The sequence below is a fragment of the Convolutriloba macropyga genome, chromosome 9 (assembly GCF_964194025.1).
Source record: "Convolutriloba macropyga chromosome 9, txConMacr16.3, whole genome shotgun sequence".
Classification (NCBI taxonomy): Eukaryota; Metazoa; Xenacoelomorpha; order Acoela; family Convolutidae; genus Convolutriloba; species Convolutriloba macropyga.
In genome coordinates this window covers 57,141,696-57,153,695 of record NC_134476.1, presented here as the reverse complement: position 1 = coordinate 57,153,695, position 12,000 = coordinate 57,141,696, and the positions used below count along the sequence as shown (strand labels likewise).

Here is a 12,000-nt window from a genome sequence, read left to right as displayed (position 1 = left end):
TTCATGGCTCTTTGAAGACTGCTCAGTCTTGAATTCTTAATAGACATTGAGGTTAAAAACAAAATGCACTGCATAAATCCCTTTCAGTGGAAGTGCTGCATACAACTCCGGCTCTCGTCCTGTGTTGTCAAATAGAAAGACGAGTAGTATGTTGCATGCTGTAACTACTCCGCTAAATTGTTTTGGTGGGTGACGTCTCAAATAGGCGAACTAAAATAAAAAAGTTTTCGACGAATCTAACTGGCTGAGAAATCTAAAACACTAAGTTTATGCGTTCAATTAACCTAAATTTGACATCCTAATTCTAGATTATATATTTTACCACATCTGGCCATGCCCCATTGTCATGCGAGACTTTATATTACTTTTCCAAACCGAAAGTGAGATCCGTTTACCCCTAAAAATTAAATACATTTTTTTCTCTTTCAGCCTAACGCTACTTCTGAGCAAATTTACATTGTCAATCATATCGGGTTTTAACACATTGAGAATCTGTTGACCAATCAACCGATCAGAAAACGGTAGCTTTTTAAAACATCTGATCGGCCATCAAAAAAATTCAATACTTTGATACATCTGCCATTTCAACCAGTGCCGTATTAGTGGTTGTTATGATTACTTACCACCGTCCCCACGTAATACTATGCCGACGTTTAGGAGTGCTGAAACTGGAACTGGTTATGAAAGTTCCAAAACTGCCGACACCAATTAATTATTAACTAAAAGCTAGCAGAACTTGTTTTCAAAGCAACCAAGGCACTCTGATCAGCAGTTCCGTTATGATAGATTCTTATCAAAACCCACGGACCGCTGAGGCGTGGCCATGGTAAGCAATTACCATTGTTTAATTTAAGTTTATCTCGTTCCAATTATCTCTTTCCAATTATCTCGTTCCAATTATCTCGTTCCAATTATCTCGTTCCAATTATAAAAATTTTGCGAAACCTGAAACGACCGTTGCAAAGACGACCGATCGTTTTGCTCTAAGTGATACAACATTATCTGCTGTTGATTATTTTACAGTCAACCAGCAGCAGCTCAAAGCAGACAATGATGCAATCCAGCCGCTTAGTTTTGTAAGCACGCAAAATAAGTTTCAAAACCATTTTTCTCAGGAAAACCTTAATAAACAATTTCAGTCAAAAACATAATATCTGAATTTTCTCGAGATATCGCCGAGGAACGTTTTCAGACGCAAACTTTTGAACCAAAGAGCATGCGTTGTTCCAAATACCACGGAACACATAATCCGCGCCTGATAAATCCCATTTATGTCAAATATTACAGTCAAAAAAACACACAAAACCTAGATTTTGATCTGCCCCGGACAAAACGAACACTTGAACTGAGTAACACAATGACAAATTTTAATCAGTTCTATGAAAATTCCTGCCACAACGCGAACAACTTTCAAACGTCTAACATAACTTCTTTACCATTGCATAATGGACAGGAATTAAAAAACACAGAGAAAAAAATTTTACCTGGAAGCTTTACTCATTTCCAGCCGCAGTCACACGTCGAAACCGTTGGCATTGAGCCTCTCAACCCATTTGGTGTTCAACAAACCACCTGTTCAAAACCATTAACTGATAGTATTCCCATTGCTCCGCCAATCTCAACGTTTCCCCCACAAGCACTGCCTTCAGCAGAGCGAAAAACCGAACATCAATTTACACATTCACATCAGATTTCCAGCATATTACATCCAATATCAATTGAAAGTTCAAAAAACCCTTCATTTGAAATCAATTCTTTACCATGGACCTCAAACACAGCTCCATATTGGCAGCATCCAACAAGTAAATCAGGTTACCACCTCTTACGATTCAAACAACTAATGGCAACCCATTGAAGTACCACAAATGGATAAACAATTTTTTTTGCCTCGTACATAACAACACCAGTATTACTGACACACATCGTATAACATACTTGCAAAATGCAGTTACTGACACAGCAAAAGTTGTTATCCAAGCGTATTCATGTGATCCTGCTTATTATAGCACAGCTTTAAACGAACTCATGTCATATTTTGGTGATCCTACAATAGTGGTGAACGCCTTCGTAAATCAATTGGAAAACTGGAAATCAACTAATGACTATAACAAACAAAACGTTGTAGCTTTTGCTTCGTTCTTGAAACGTTTAGTGCAAGCTTTCCAATACTTCGGATACACAGAGGACCTACAGAGCTCAACACTTATAAAGAAAGCTAAGGAATAGGTCCCGCATAACATCCTCCTCAAATAGACAGAGCACAATGTTACATCAATCGAAACACAAATACTTTAGTTGAATTTCAGAAATGGTTAGAAGTTCAAGCTCATGTGTACGATAAGACAAACCGGGAAAATTTCCAGCAAAATAACCTTCATAGAAACAATTTTAATAATTCTTGGAACTCGAACGTCAGCGATAATCACGCAAGAAATTTAAGTACCCAAAGTCCTGGCTTTCCAGCAAAGCGAACTAACCGAAATCAGTCAACAAGAATAAGCAGTAGTGGTACTGTAAAACCACCTAGCGCTCCGCCATTTCCACCCCTAAAAAACGTAAATCAACCAAAGCGTTTTTGCGAGAAATGTCGTGGAAACCATATACTAGCCACCTGTCCCGAATACCAAAAATGTAACCCAAGCCAGCGATTTGACATTGTAAGCAACAGCAATCATTGCTCGAACTGTTTGAGCAATAAACACAAGAAGCAAAACTGCCCATCAGCAAAACGCTGCCAAACATGCAGTGGATACCACCACTCAACACTGCATGACCCTGGAAAAAATATCAAGCGTCCGCCAGCTGCTTTTTCCATCAGCAATTCCTCAGGATCAAATGTTACCAACCAAGAAAATCTCCCTGTCAAACAGCGATGTGAACCAGGAAGTAACAACAACGCAAGCATATCATCCAAATCACAAAAGAGCCGCTACGGACAGTCTTTTGCAAACAAAAATCAGAATCAATTTCAGTGCGCTAATTTGAACAATGCCAACCAACGTTTTAGCGTGAATCATCTACAGTCTACACCAAAAGAATGGTTCGAACAACTTCAACTTATCCCAATATCTTTTCTAAACGACAGGAAAGCTTTCGATACGTACGCTCTGATCGATCCAGGAAGCCAATTTACATTCGCACTTGACAAAATCACAGAGTTCCTTGCTCTTCCATGCGAAGATCAAGAAGCCACTACGCTTCAGTATCTTAACACAGAGCTTGATATGCCACTTTCAAAAATTTCTGAACAAGTGACAGTTGCACCCTCCGAAAATTTGGATCAAAAGTTTTAAATTACAACAACTTATAGCAGTCCTTGTTTAAATGTAGCACCAGCTAATACATTTGAACTCAACCATCTTTGCGATGCATTCAAAGAATTGCGTCACATTCACTTCCCAGAAATAGCTGAAGGCAAAATTGGTGCAATTTTGGGAATAAACAATTTTGCTTTCACACATCCAGTTGAACTCATCCCGGCAAATAAAAACCAGCCTTTCGGCGTAAAGACGAGGCTTGGATGGACCCTAGCTGGAGAGTACGAAAGAGTGCAAAAGCAACCCAAACAACGATCTCACCAGCAGAAACAGTACGTGTACCACGTATCACGGCAAAGCTCCGACGATCCATCCCTCGAAGAATTGCTCGAGCAATTCTGGAAAATTGAAGCCGAAGGAACTCAACCCGAGAGTGAATCTTCAAACCCCGCTGACAAGGAAGCCCTTGACATATTGAAAAAGACAATCACTTACAATGGTGAGAGGTACGAAATTGGACTCTATTGGAGAAACCCATTGAGAATAGAGAATAACTAGTTCGCAGCTCTCAGCCAGCTGAAAAGGCTTCATAAGCGACTCAGTAATGACATCCAATTGAAGGAAATGGATGAGCAAACTCTCACAACAGATCTTCAAAAATTTTATGTCAAGCCAGTTGAAATGCAGCAGCCAGAACCCGAGAAAAGTTGGTATTTGCCTCATCACCCGGTGGTTAATCCAAACAAGCCCGGAAAAGTGCGCAGAGTAGCAAATGCTGCGGCCAAGTTTAAAGGCCAATCCTTGAACTCCAATATGATCACAGGACCAAATTTGCTGAACAACTTGGTAGGAATCCTGCTGAGGTTTCATGAAAACCCAGTTGCTATTCTCTCTGATATTGAAAGCATGTTCATGCAGATAGTAATAAGTCATGAGAACCAATCTGCACTACGCTTTCTCTGGCCCAATGAAGAGATTGTTAACCAATACCAGTTTATCAGATTAATTTTTGGAGCAACCTGCTCCCCCCTTTTGTGCAATTTTCGTGCTGAACCCTTGCGCAGAAGATAAGGCATTTGAATTTCCAAAAGCAATTTCTGCAATCAAAAACCATTTTTATATGGACGACTATATCCATTATTTGCCGTCTATAGAAGAAGCAATTGAAACCATTAACCACACTAAAAATAGCCTTCATAAAAATGGCTTTCGCTTGACAAAATTTGTGTCAAACAAACATGAAGCCCTAAGGTTCATCGAGCAAGAAGATCGAGATGAATTGAAAGAGATCAATAGAGTCCTCGGTCAGAAATGGAATACCAGAACTGACTGTTTTCTAATGAAGACAATAGAACAATTTCCCCGAAATTCAAGTGTGTATACACAAAGGAAAATGATCAGCTTAGTATCAACCATTTTCGATCCCCTAGGAATTTTGTCCCCGCTCACAATTAGAATCAAAATGCTTTTACAACAAGTCTGGAAGCTAGGCAAGAAGTGGGATGAACCACTTCCCACAGAACTTCATTCTAACCCACAAAAAGTGCTCGATAGTTACTTTGCAATGCCTGATATCGAAATCTCCGGATGGTTGACCTCTTCAACGGATCAAGAAAATAATCACCAGCTCCTCTTTGTTGACGCCTCAACTGTTGCATTGGCAGCACTTGCTTACATTTGCACCCAAAAAACGGACGAAATTTTTCAAACATCTTTTCTGCTTGGAAAATGCAAAGTTAGCACCAATAAAACAAATTAGTGTGCCAAAATTAGAACTCGAAGCAGCCGATTTTGGTACACGCCTTCGCACATTGATACAAACCGAAATGACATTAAAATTTGAAAAAGTCTACTTGTGGACAGATAGTCGTGTTGTCTTAGATTGGATCAGCTCAACTAAAAAACAAAACGTTTTCGTCTCGAATCGACTCGAAGAAATTAAGAAAACAAGCAACAGAAGGGGTCAAAACATTCGTACAACAACGCTACTACGTCATCGGACTTCGAAAAACACTACTGTCAAAAAAATACTGATGTTTTTTGTGTCGCCTTTTTGACACTCAGAATATTCAACCAATAATTGCCCCACTTCCTGCATTCCGCTTCCCCACAGAAAAAACCAAATTTCTTTTTGCCAACACAGGACTGGACTTTTTCGGCCCGTTTTATATTGAAGATAAACAAGGCAAAATCGAGAAACATTATGGACTTATGTTTACATGCCTCGTTACGCGAGCAGTCCATTTAGAAACATGTCCAGATTTAAATACAGACACCTTCCTCAATGCATATCGACGGTTCACCTGCCGAAGATGTCAACCCATTTTATTGTACAGCGATAACGGAAAAACATTTTTCGGCGCCGCCGAAGAGCTGAAGAAGTCGGTTAAGGCTTTAGACAATGACAAGATTTATAAAGCCCTAGCTGCAGTCAAAACCACATGGAAATTTAACCCACCGTACGGCCCTCATTTTGGTGGCGTGTGGGAGCGATTGATTCAGAGCGCCAAGAGGACACTCTTGATCATTTTAGGATCTAGGCGTCTCTCCTTTGACATCTTTGAGACAATAATGGTTGAAGTTGAAACAATTCTGAATTCTAGACCCTTGAAAAACGTTGCTGATCAGCCTGAAAACGAGGAACCACTCACTCCTAACCATTTCCTCATTCAACGTCCGTACAGTTCCCTGCTATCCGGAAACTTTGGAGATCAACAGCCAGCTAGTTTCAAGAACTGGAAGCACGTGCAGCAATTGATGAACCACGTGTGGCGGCGCTTGATTAAGGAATACCTGCCGACATTACTCAAGAGACGTAAATGGACAGACAACGACCAGCCTCCTCTGAAAGTTGGAGATGTTGACGGCTCGTTCGGTCGCCAGCCTCGCACGGGTTTTTTCTCCGTAGTTTTTTTTAATTCAACTTTTTCGCTCCGGTTTTAGGCAACATGAGCTACATCCACCCCCCTTTGATGTTATTAACCTTACAGTATTTACATTTCCAATTATATAGGTTTAGGATATCGGCGGAGAAGATGATCTTCAACCCCTGCCCTCCTTCTTGGAGCATGTTCCCAATGACTTTGGGAACTCACGAAAAGCATGACATTTTTCTGATGATTAAAACTACCGCCAAAAACGTGAGAGTTACTCATTCCCGAAAACATCTGACAAGAAATCGCAACCAAATAAGAGCAACCAAAAGTCTAGAATATATATTTCATTACAATGCTGTTGAAAAACATAACACAGGTTTACTTTGCGTTTTTAAAGCCTTCAATGGTAACTTTCGATAGAGAAAGAAAATGAGAAGACAACCAATTTCAAAATTTACCGGAAACATTAAGAAACTTAAAAATGTGGCAAATTAATCGCTGTCTATTGACCAATTTAAGCAATAGCATCTATGCACTGTTTGAACACACGCATCAGCTGTTTGAACACACACAAACATTTAATGAAACAAGAAATTTTCTATTCGTTAAAAAAGCAGTTTACAGAATTATACGCTATGAAAGTAGTCCTTATTTTGCTCGCGTTATTAGTTCGTGTTACCGAAATCACTTGAACAATTTTACTTCTCGTTGACGCTAAAAAGTTGCAGCAAAAATGTAAATACGTTATATGTAATATTATTATATAATTGGGCAAAAACATACAAGATTGGCCAAGACTGAGTGATGAAAACTACGGTAAAAGACAGAGTTCTGACAGTTATTAACTCCCAATTCTCTTGATACTGACTCCATTGTCTTTCTCGTCAAATGCATAGATCAGCCTAAATTGATTCAACCAAAAAAAACCAATTGGACATATAGTTTCCATGAACAACGATCTCTTTCTCCAATAACTAGGCGTTTCAAATTCTTTAAGATAAGGTAACAAATTTGTCTTCTGATTTAAAGTAATGAAAGAAGCGAATGCTACACCTTTCTTTAACTGTCGGCTTTAAAAAACATTGATCCGGCACTGAGATGAAAACTAAATGTAGGAAACGCCCAAGTCTAAACAACACGTTAAACCAAAGCCGTAGGAGTACTTGGATTGTAATAAACAAGGAAGAATACAGATAAAATAGGACTCGGGCAATGATTGCTATCCGAAATTTAAATTTATTGTTCCCAAACGTTTTTTTTAAAAAGGGAGAATTTTATGCTGGCTCCACTGTTTACAATCCAAAAATTGGATTGTATTGGTGCTCTGTCTTTACAATACAAGAATGGGGCTCTGTTTTTCTTTTTGTAAGATTGCACACAATTTTCATGACTTGGATCTTCAAACGGGAGGTCTCTTGCGAGATACCAATACTTGCAATAGCCATTTTATAAACTATATGTTTTGGTAATGCAAACATAATAATAAAAAATGGTACTAATTTTTGCAATTTTTTTTTCAAGTTTTTTTTGAAGAATTTTGTTATTTCTTGAGTTTTCCAGTCTCAGGGGCCATAAAATCTCCTCGAAAACTTGGAAATAAGTTGCTGCATAGCTTCTAATTGCAAAGGAACGGTTTTCAACAATTAAATGTCACAAATTTTTGCATCTTCTTGAAAAATTTTATGAAGTTTTTTTTCTAAAGATTTGTCATTTTTTGAGTTTTTAGATACTGAGGGGCATTTTTTTTGAAGAGTTTGCAGTTTTTTCGTTTTTTAAAAATATTTATTTGTCTTTTTTTAACTTTTTTCTTGTCTCAGTGGTCAAGTGACCTCCTATATGGAATGCTAAAATGTTACTGCACAGTTGCCTTTGGCAATGGAATAGTTTTCAGCTTTTCAATATCACTAATTTTTGCAATTTTTTGAAGAAATTTGAAAACTTTTAAACGTTTCTGAAAATTAATGTCATGGTCCCAGTTTGTCAAAATTTATGAGCTAATGCAATCTTTTAAGATTTTGATTTGGGTTTATGGGTAGCCTCTGAGGATAATAAAAGTGTTCAGAGGAGATTAATAACCAAAATTTTAGCAACATTTCATAAAAACTGACAATTATCTTCAAATTTTCTGTAAGTTTAGTCATTTTCTAAGTTTATCAATCGTTAAAGGCTATTATAACCTTTCTTAGATTTTGTAGATAGGTTAATGGACAGATACCAAAGAAAAAAAAAGCGGTTTTCAACCTTTTAATTTTGAGAAATTCAGAAACTTTTTTAAAATTTACCAATTTTCAGTTTTTTAGTGTTTGTCATATTTCTCGATTTTGGCTATTTTCATTGGCTAAAAGAGCTCTTATAAGGTTTGTGCTTGAGTTAGCGTCTATTTTTATTTGGATTAAAATCGGCCTTCAGGCCAAGAGTTTAACGAGTTTTAGCAACGATTATATTTTTGTTTAGTTCGTTTCAATTTTGCTTCTCAACTTTTGAGATTGTTTTATTTACGCTGGTGTTTTTCGCGTAATCTGCTGATCAGGTAAACTTTTAAATTGACGTTTGCCAAGGTTGAAAAGGTCTTTTGACAGATGTACTTGCTTTTTCTGATCATTTTAAGTGCTATATGTTTTGGTACTGCAAACATAAACACGCAAAATGATTCTACTTTTTGCAACTTCCTTCAAGTTTTTTGTACAATGATTTTTGATAATGAAAAATGAAGCAGGAGCAATGGACATTGAACAACGAAAAATTTTTGTCAATTTTTGTATCTTTGTAGCCTCAGTGGTCAGGGAACCTCCTCTGTGGTTTGATAACAGGATATTGCATACAGTTAAAATCAGAAATTATATCAATTTTTTTAAAGTAAAACTTGCAATTTTTTATCGATTTAAAAAATTCTTTGTCGTGTTCTGATATTGTTTTTCTAGTTTTAGCTGGCAATTTCAAACTGATCTGCTGGTCAGATACAGCAGTTCTAAGTTTTTCATTCGATTCTTTGAATGACTTGGATCTTCAAACGGGAGGTCTCCTGCGAGATTCCAATACCTGCAATAGCCATTTTATAAACTGTATGTTTTGGTAATGCAAACATAATAACAAAAAATGGTACTAATTTTTGCAATTTTTTTTCAAGTTTTTTTTTTTTTTGAAGAATTTTGATATTTGAGTTTTCCAGTCTCAGGGGCCATAAAATCTCCTCGAAAACTTGGAAATAAGTTGCTGCATAGCTTCTAATTGCAAAGGAATGGTTTTCAACAATTAAATGCACGAATTTTTGCATCTTCTTGAAAAATTTTATGAATTTTTTTCTAAGGATTTGTCATTTTTTGAGTTTTTAGATACTGAGGGGCATTTTTTTTGAAGAGTTTGCAGTTTTTTCGTTTTTTAAAAAAATTTATATGTCTTTTTTTAACTTTTTTCTTGTCTCAGTGGTCAAGTGACCTCCTATATGGATGCTAAAATGTTACTGCACAGTTGCCTTGGGCAATGGAATAGTTTTCAGCTTTTCAAAATCACTAATTTTTGCAATTTTTTGAAAAAGTTTGAAAACTTTTAAACGTTTCTGAAAATTATTGTCATGGTCCCAGTTTGTCAATATTTATGAGCTAATGCAATCTTTTAAGATTTTGATTTGGGTTTTTGGATAGCCTCTGAGGATAATAAAAGTGTTCAGAGGAGATTAATAACCAAAATTTTAGCAACATTTCATAAAAACTGACAATTATCTTCAAATTTTCTGTAAGTTTAGTCATTTTCTAAGTTTATCAATCGTTAAAGGCTATTGCAACCTTTCTTAGGTTTTGTAGATAGGTTAATGGACAGATACCAAAGAAAAAAAAGCGGTTTTCAACCTTTTAATTTTGAGAAATTCAGAAACTTTTTTAAAATTTACCAATTTTCAGTTTTTTTAGTGGTTGTCATATTTCTCGATTTTGGCTATTTTCATTGGCCAAAAGAGCTCTTTTAAGGTTTGTGCTTGAGTTAGCGTCTATTTTTATTTGGATTAAAATCGGCCTTCAGGCCAAGAGCTTAACGAGTTTTAGCAATGATTATATTTTTGTTTAGTTCGTTTCAATTTTGTTTCTCAACTTTTGAGATTGTTTTATTTACGCTGATGTTTTTCGCCTAATCTGCTGATCAGGTACAGTAGTTCTAGGTTTTTGAATCAATTCTTTGTAATTTATTTCAGATTTCTCCAGCTGATTTTCTTTTGTGGGAAGTTTTCACACATTTGACTTTGATCATTCCAAACAGCAAAAACAGGTAAGGCTCAGTGTGCATTAAGTTTCATTAGAAGCCCAAAGCCGGCTTCATTATTTTTTCAATTGTTTAGAGCAGTACAGCTGCTGCAAATGCCTTAATTCAAGATTATAAGGTGATTTTTAGGAGTTTTCGAGCCCGAATTGGCGCAATTTTCGAGTTTTTTGTTTAATCACTTTTAAATTGACGTTTGCCAAAGTTGAAAAGGTCTTTTGATAGATGTAATTGCTTCTTCTGATCATTTTAAGTGCTATATGTTTTGGTAAAGCGAAGATAAACACGCAAAATGATTTTACTTTTTGCAACTTCCTTCAAGTTTTTTGGACAATGATTTTTGATAATGAAAAATGAACCATGAACAATGGACATTGAACAACGAAAAATTTTTGTCAATTTTTGTATCTTTGTAGCCTCAGAGGTCAGGGAACCTCCTCCGTGGTTTGATAACAGTATAGTGCATACATGTAAAATCAGAAATTTTATCAATTTTTTCAAAGTAAAACTTGCAATTTTTTATCGATTTAAAAAAATTCTTTGTCGTGTTCTGATATTGTTTTTCTATTTTTAGCTGGCCATTTTCAGATCTGCTGGTCAGATACAGTATTTCTAAGTTTTTCATTCGATTCTTTGAATAGTTTTTTAGGACTTGCCTCACTATTTTTTTCAGACAATTTTTGACTTTTTTGAGGGCATCTTAGGCTAGCTTAAGTAGTATCAATTTGAAGTCCTTTGTGTGTAGAATTTCACTGCAAAAAGAAAGTTTAGGCATTTATCTTTCTTCGGTAAACTTTTTAACATTTTATACCCAAAATTTCCGGCAATTTACGCTAATTTTTGATCAAAATTAACTAAAGTTTTGGTCAAAATTCAGCCATTTGAGACAACTAGCGTTTTTTATGGTATCTTTGAAAAACAAGTGTTTTATCGTTTTGTCAATGTCTCAAAATAGTACAAAAAAACAATACAAAATTGCATTCTTTAGAAAAAATTTGCAACAATCTTTTATCCAAATTTCAAACCATGATCTGATTTTTTAACCCGTGACGTTTCATTGGAGGCCCTAAGACGGCCTTAGTAATAATTTCAAATTGTTATAATAGGTTAAAAGGTCACTTTTAAGGATTTTCGAGCCCGAATTGGCAAAATTGTCAAAGTTGAAAAGGTCTTTTGAAAGATATAACTACCTTTTCCGACCAATTTATGTGCTATATGTTCTGATACTGCGAAGATAAACACGCAAAATGTTACTACTTTTTGCTATTTTTTCCATTTCTTTTTGAGAATTTTTGTCTTATTTGTGTGTTTGTAGCCAATTAGGTCAGGGAATCATTTCTGTGGTTTGATATTAGGTTAGTGCATACTTTAAAAGTCACGAAATTTAGCAATGATTTTAAAGTAAAACTTAAAAATTTTCAAGTTTAAAAATTTTTACTTTTTTGAGTTTTCCAGTCTCAGGGTCTTGCAGCCCCCCCTAGAGTTCAAAAATAGTCTACAGCATAGTTTATAGAGCGTATGGATTGGTTTTTCAACATTTTTATTTCTAGTTCTATTCGTATTCCTTTTTGACGGTTTGCCTGGTTGTCAATAATGATGACAAACCGTATTGAATAGAG

At 36.0% G+C, this 12,000-nt stretch overlaps 1 protein-coding gene across 1 annotated transcript in view; it reads right to left on the bottom strand.

The window, feature by feature from the left end:
• LOC142345884 (profilin-like) overlaps window positions 1-12,000 on the bottom strand; it is a 183,890-nt gene that overhangs the window by 49,690 nt on the left and 122,200 nt on the right. The gene's annotated exons all lie outside the window — the stretch shown is intronic.